The sequence below is a fragment of the Phacochoerus africanus genome, chromosome X, assembly GCF_016906955.1.
Source record: "Phacochoerus africanus isolate WHEZ1 chromosome X, ROS_Pafr_v1, whole genome shotgun sequence".
Taxonomy (NCBI): domain Eukaryota; kingdom Metazoa; phylum Chordata; class Mammalia; order Artiodactyla; family Suidae; genus Phacochoerus; species Phacochoerus africanus.
The window spans coordinates 125,623,959-125,631,032 of record NC_062560.1 but is presented as its reverse complement, the minus strand read 5'-3'; positions in this window follow the sequence as shown (position 1 = coordinate 125,631,032).

Sequence of the window (7,074 nt, the reverse complement as noted above, 5' to 3'; positions counted from 1 at the left end):
CTATCTTTGCTACCTCTAAGGCTGCACACCTCTTAAAAAGCTAGTGTCACATTTCCTTTGGTTTGGAGAAGTTAAGTTGAATCTTCTCATTTGGGTTGCCATCTGGTGTGCTACTAACAGTCTCAGAGACTAAGAGGCCATCTGTTAATACTTTTTCCAGGAAGCTTTTTATAGAGCAGTGAAGTGGCAACTCTCAAAAACACATTGTAATGACTTACAAGATCTTGGGTATCTGGTACAAGCTGAGGCTGATATTTTATTTCTACCAACAGTATTTTCTTCCACTGAGGAGAGGAATCAATAAATATGGCATATTTGCCTGCAAAAAAAAAAAAAAAAAATGCTCGTCCCTGATATGTGGGGAGCCATGAGGCTACCAAGATATTGGTCTTAGGGTATTTCAGAAGGGAGATTGTCAGTATGTGCCAAGCTCTTTCCATCCATTGCCTGTTACTATGCAGATGAAAAGGAATTGGTGCTGGAGCTCCCGCTGTGGCTCAGTGGTTAAGGGACCCGACTAGTATCCATGAGGAGGCAGCTTTGATCCCCGGCCTCGCTCAGTGGGTTAAAGATCCAGCGTTGCCGTGAGCTGTGGTGTAGGTCACAGACACGGCTCGGATTCTGTGTGGCTGTGGCTGTGGCGACCCCTAGCCTGGAAACCTCCATATGCCACGGATGAGGTCCTAAAAAGACAAAAAAATAAAAATAAAAAAATAAAAAGAATTGGTGCTCAGAGAGGTTAATGACTGGCCCGTGGCACAGAGGAACTGGTAGCAGCCAGGACTTGCGGACAGTTTTCTTGTTTTTTCAGACTCCAAAGCCTGAGCTATTAATTATGAGCCATTCCTGCTCGCTGTCCTGTGAGAGCACAGTGTCATTTTTGCAACCAGCTGAATACCAGCAACTAAACTTTCTATTATGAGAAAGAAAGGTTTTTAAATCAGTTTGATCCAGGACATCTGATGGTTTGGATTAAGGACAGTACAGGTCAGCGTGAGTTAGATGTTTCTTCTTTGCTGATTTACAGTGTTGGGTTAATTTCCTCTGTGCAGCAAAGTGATTAAGTTATACATAGAATACAGAATATATATCTTCTTTTCTAATTCTTTTCCTTTATGCTTTAATCTCAGGATATTGAATGTAGTTCCCTGTACTACCCAATAGCGCCTTGTTTATGGGGTTAGGTTTTGATGTAGTTACAAAGAACCCCCAAACCTCAGTGGCTTAGCAGAAAAGCCTATTTACTGGCCAGGCTCCTTGCCTGACCGCCCACAGGAGCCCTGCTCGTTGCCTTCACTCACTCGCACTGCTGGAAGCCCCGCCGGCGTCTGTGATCGCAGTGGCACTGATTCCTGTTCTCTCGCACACTTCGTTGGCGAAATTCAGCAAGGACTTTGACACCCCAAATGTGACAATACGCATTAACTTCTTCAGGAGTTCCCGTCGTGGCTCAGCAGTTAATGAACCCGACTCGTTTCCATGAGGACTCGGGTTCGATCTCTGGCCTCGCTCAGTGGGTCAAGGATCCGGCGTTGCCGTGAGCTGGGGTGTAGGTGGAAGACGCGGCTCGGATCCCGCGTGGTGGTGCCTGTGGTGTAGGCCGGCAGCTGCAGCTCTGATTCGACCCCTACCCAGGGAACCTCCGTATGCCGCAGGTGCGGCCCTAAGACAAGACAGAAGATAAAACAACTGAAATTCTTGAAAGATGTTGAGGAATTTCAATCCTACTACATGTGTGCTCTGAAGGATTTCTGGCCCTTTGTTCACTGAACATTTCTCAATTTGAGATTTCAATAAATGGTCCTGCAGGCTACCGCTGCATTGGCTGGACTACAATAGATCACCGTTCCCCCTCCTCCAGTGTCCTTAATTGTTCTGTAAAGATCACGCGTTGTCTGAACCAGCCTCCTTTCTCGTTTGAATCGACATCCGATAAACATCAGAAGATATCTCTATACGCAAATCACTCCAGTATCTTTTTCATCCAATTGGAGTTTACTTCAAAGATGATTTCACATAGTATCATTTAATTTTTTGTTAATATCACAATATTTCCCTTTCAACTATGTTTAAAAATTTTTGCTCTTGGAAGTTTCCCAGTACATTCACAATAGACTTTCTTTTTTGAGGTTGAGGTAATCCAACGGTGACAGTATCAGTGTGGTGACAAAAATTTAAAAGGCGATTTGAAGAGCAGTTTGGACAAGGCCACAGGGGTGAGATGTTACAGGGACTTTTGGGGACAAGTGTACACCCATGAAACTATGACCACTGTCTTTATTTAATATTATTTTTTACGATAAGAACACGTAACAAAAGATCTATCTTCTTAGCGGATTTTGAAGCATACGATACAGTACCGTTGGCCTCTGGAACTGTGAGAAAAAACCTGTTTGTTGTTGAAACCATCCAGTTTATGGTACTTTGTCATAGCATCCTGAACCAAGACGACCACATCTTTATCCAGCCCTCTGTTGATGGACACTTAGGCGGCTTCCATGTCTTGGCTATTGTGAATAGTGCCGCAGTGAGCTTGGGAGTGCAGATGCTGCTTTGACAATCCCGATTTCAGTTCCTCTGGATGCATAACTACAGGTGGGATGGCTGGATCATATATGGTAGCTCTATTTATATAAAGGAGCCTCCAGACTTTTCTATAGTGGTGACACCAAATTCCATTCCCTGCAATATGCAAGGGTTCCCTTTTCACCACATCCTTAAAAACATTTGCTTTTTTTTTGGGGGGGGGGTATACCCGTCGTGACAGGTGTGAAGTGATACCTCGTTATGGTTTGGTTTGCTTTTCCCTAGTGATCAGTGATGCGAGGCTCATTTTCATGTCCTTTCAAGACCATTTGTTTGTCTTCTTTGAAAAAAATATCTGTGAAATAGACTTAAAGTCCTTTGGCCAGTTTTTAATTGACTTATTTGTGACTTTTTTTGCTACCGAGTTAAAAGGGTTCCTTATCTATATATTGGATATTAATTCTTTATCGGACACATGTTGGCAACCCCGTTCTGTGGGCTGTCTTTTAGTTTACTGATTGTTTCCTTTGCTAAGCAAAGGCTTTTTAGTTTGATGTAATCCTGCTTGTTTATTTTTGCTTTTGTTGCAAGCGCTTTTGGGGTTGTATCCAAGAAATCATTGCCGAGACCGACGTCAAGAAGCTCTTTCCCTATGTTTTCTTCTAAGAGTTTTACAGTTTCAGGTCTTACATTGAAGCTTTTAATCCATTTCGCGTTTACTTCTGCGTATGGCACAGGGAAAGGGTCTAATTTCATTCCTTTGCATATAGATACCTACTTTCCCCAACACCATTTATTAAAGACACTATCCTTTCCCCATTGTGTATTCTTGGCACCCTCTGGAAGATTAGTGGACTATATAGGTGTGGTTTTATTTCTGGGCTCTTTATTCCGTTCCATTGGTTAATATATCTGTTTTGATGCCAGCATCATACTGTTTTGATTAGTGTAGCTTGTAACATATTATGAAATCAGGAAGTGTGATGCCTCCAGCTTTGTTCTTCTTGCTCAGAGTTGTTTTGGCTGTGTGGAGTCTTTTGTGCTTCCATATGAATTTTAGGATTTTTTTTTATCTCTGTAAAAAATGTCGAGCTTTTGCTAAGGATTGCATTGACTCTGTATATTGGTTTGGGTAGTATAGATATTTTAACAAGAGGATTCTTCTAATTCATAAACATGATGTATCTCTCCAGGTATTTGTGTCTGCTTTCATTTCTGTCACGAGTATTTTATAATTTTCAGTGTGCAAGCCTTTCCCCCCCTTGGTTAAGTGCACTTCTAAGTATTTTATTCTTTTTTGATTGTAAAAGTAGTACATGTTCATTGCTGGAATTTAGGAAAATATAGCAGGAGTTATAAAAAGAAAAAGCACTGATAATTACTAATACTCCTATCAAAATAAGAATCACTTTTCACAGTTGGAAAACAACTCAGTTCTTTTTAGATGCCCCTCGCACAGCGCCCACCTGCCTAACACATCCGTCCCCCTTTACGTGCTATAGTACTAGCTTGTCTTAGGTCTTCAAGACACTTCTTGAAATCCATACCTATATATTTATTTGTGTGTTTGTAAGCTGAATGATCTGCGGCACCAGAGCATAAACGCCGCAGGTCAGGTTTGTGTTCTTTGCATGACCGAGTATCTAGAACCTATTAGAGTGTTTGCTATATAACTGGCGCCTGGCAAGTATTTATTGAATGAGTATATATGATTTAAAATCATATAATTAAATTTTTTTTATTAAAATGTCACAGTATTTTGGAGTTTCCTATTGGCCTAGCAGGTTAAGGATCCAGTGTTGTTACTGCTGTGGTGTGGGTTTGATCCCTGGCCCGGGAACTTCTGCATCCTGCAGACACAGCCAAAAATAAATAAATGAATAAATAATCACAGTGTTTCAGTTTTGGTTACATTTAACATTTTTTTACTCTTAGTGGCTTCCCAATATATTCAGAACAGACTTTCTTATTATATTTGAAGTAAGCCAAATGGTGGTGGTATTTATATATTTAAAATGTATAATATAAATATATATTTAAATTAAGATTATATTTTAATATTATTTTATGGCATGTTTTATTACTTTACCCTATATTGTATTTTCCTTAACAGTATATTGTATTTCAAAAGTATTTTTCTTACAATTCTCATGTGTTGGTCAGGTAATTTTTAATGTGCGCTATTTTATTTTGTAGATAAATGGACCAGGAGTTATTTAATCATTTCCTTAGTGTTATCTATTTGCACCGTTTTCACTATTTTGCTCCTGTAAGTACTGCTGTATATTTTTTTCCCACTTCTTATGGTTCATTTACAATATTGTGTTAGTTTCAGGTGTACAGCGTAACGATTTAGTATTTTTGCGGATTATACCCCATTATAGGCTATTCCAAGATAATAGGTACAATTTCCTGTGCTATACAGTACCTCCTTGTTATATCTATTTTATACATGGCAGTTTGTATATATTAATCTCATCCCCCTTGTTTATCCCTCCCCTTTCCCCCCATTCTCATTTGGTAACAACAAGTCTGTGAGTCTGGTTCTGTTTGTATATGCATTTGTTTTATTTTTTGAGACTCCACGCTTAAGTGATACCATATAGTATTTACCTTTATCTGACATTTCACTAAGCGTAACACTCTCTAGGTTCATCCATGTTGTTGCAAATAGCAGTATTTAAATTCCTTGTTTTGGCCAAGTAGTATTCCATTCTAATATATATATATAAAAGACATATATATATTTATATACATACACATTAAATATATGAATATATATGTAAAATATGTATTAATATTAAGCATATCAAATACACAACTATACATATTATATATATATATCAGATCACAGCTCCTTAATCCAACCATCTGTGTTGTTTTTTTTTAGTAGTTTTTAATTGAAGTATAGTTGATTTACAATGTTTCAGATACATAGAAAAGTGATTCTATATATCTGTGTATATATACATATAAACTTTCAGATTCTTTTCCATTATAGGTTATCACAAGATATTGAATAGAGTTCCCTATGCTACACAGTAGGTCCTTATGGTTTATCTGTTTTATACATAGTAGTGTATATCTGTAATCTCAAATTTCTAATTTATCCCTCCCTCCTTTCCCCTTGGTAACCATAAGTTCGTTTTCTATGTCTGAGTATATTTCTGTTTTGGAAATCAGTTCATTTGCATCATTTTTATTAGATCCTGCATATAAGTGATATGATTTGATATTTGTCTTTCTCTGTCTGACTTAACTTCATTTAGTAAGATAATCTTTGGTCTGTCCATGTTACTGCAAATAGCGTTATTTCATTCTTTTTTTATGGCTGCGTAATATTCCATTACACATCCTCTTTATCCATTCATCTGTCAATGGACACTTAGGTTGCTTCCATATCTTGGCAGTTATAAATAATGCTGCTGTGAACATTGGGATGCATGTGTCTTTTCAAATTAATATTTTTGTTTTTTTCAGATATATACCCAGGAGTGAACTTGCTAGGTCATAAGATCATTCTACTTTTAGTTTTCTGAGGAACCTCCATATTGTTTTCCACAGTGGCTGCACCAATTCACATTCCCACTAACAGTGTAGGAAGGTTCCCTTTTCTCCACATCCTCTCTAGCATTTGTTATCTATGTTAAAAGCTTTTAAGTTTAATTAGGTCATATTTGTTTATTTTTTCTTCTATTTCTTTTGTCTTAGGAGACTGATCCAGGAAACTATTGCTATAATTTATATCAAAGAGGGTTCTATGTTCTCTTCTAGGAGTTTTAGGGTGTCACGTCTTACATCTGGATCGTTAAACTCTTTTGCGTTTATTTTTGTATGGTGTTAGAGAGTGTTCTAATTTCATTCTTTTACAGGTAGCTGTCCAGTTTTCCCAGCACCACTTATTGAAGAGACTGTCTTTTCTCCTTTGTACCTTCTCACCTCCTTTGTCATAGATTAATTGCCCATAGGTGGGTGGGTTTATTTTTGGACTCTCTATTCTGTTCCATTGATCTTTGTGTCTGTTTTTGTGCCAAAACATGCTTTTCTTTTTTCCTTTGGCCACGCCTGTGACATGTGGAAGTTCCTGGGCCAGGCAGGAATCAAACCTGTGCCACAGTAGCAACCCGAGCCATACCAATGACAACATCAATCCTTAACACACTGAGCCACCAGGGAACTCCCAATACTATGCTATTTTATAACTGTAGCTTTATAGTATAATCTAAAGTTTGGGAGGGTTATACCTCCAAGTTTTTTCTTTTTTTTTTCTTTCCCTTGGGATTACTTTGGCAATTTGGTGTAGTTTGTGGATCCATATAAATTTTAGGATTATTCTAGTTCTGTGCCAAATATGGGTATTTTGATGGAGATTGCATTAAATCTGTAGATTTCTTTGGGTGCATGACCATTTTAATTATATTTTAATAATACTAATTCTTCCAATCCAAGAGCATGGGATACCTTTCCTTTTCTTTGAATCAGCTTCAGTTTCCTTCATTAATGTTTAACAGTTTTTAGCACATAAATCTTTCACCTCCTTGGTTTATT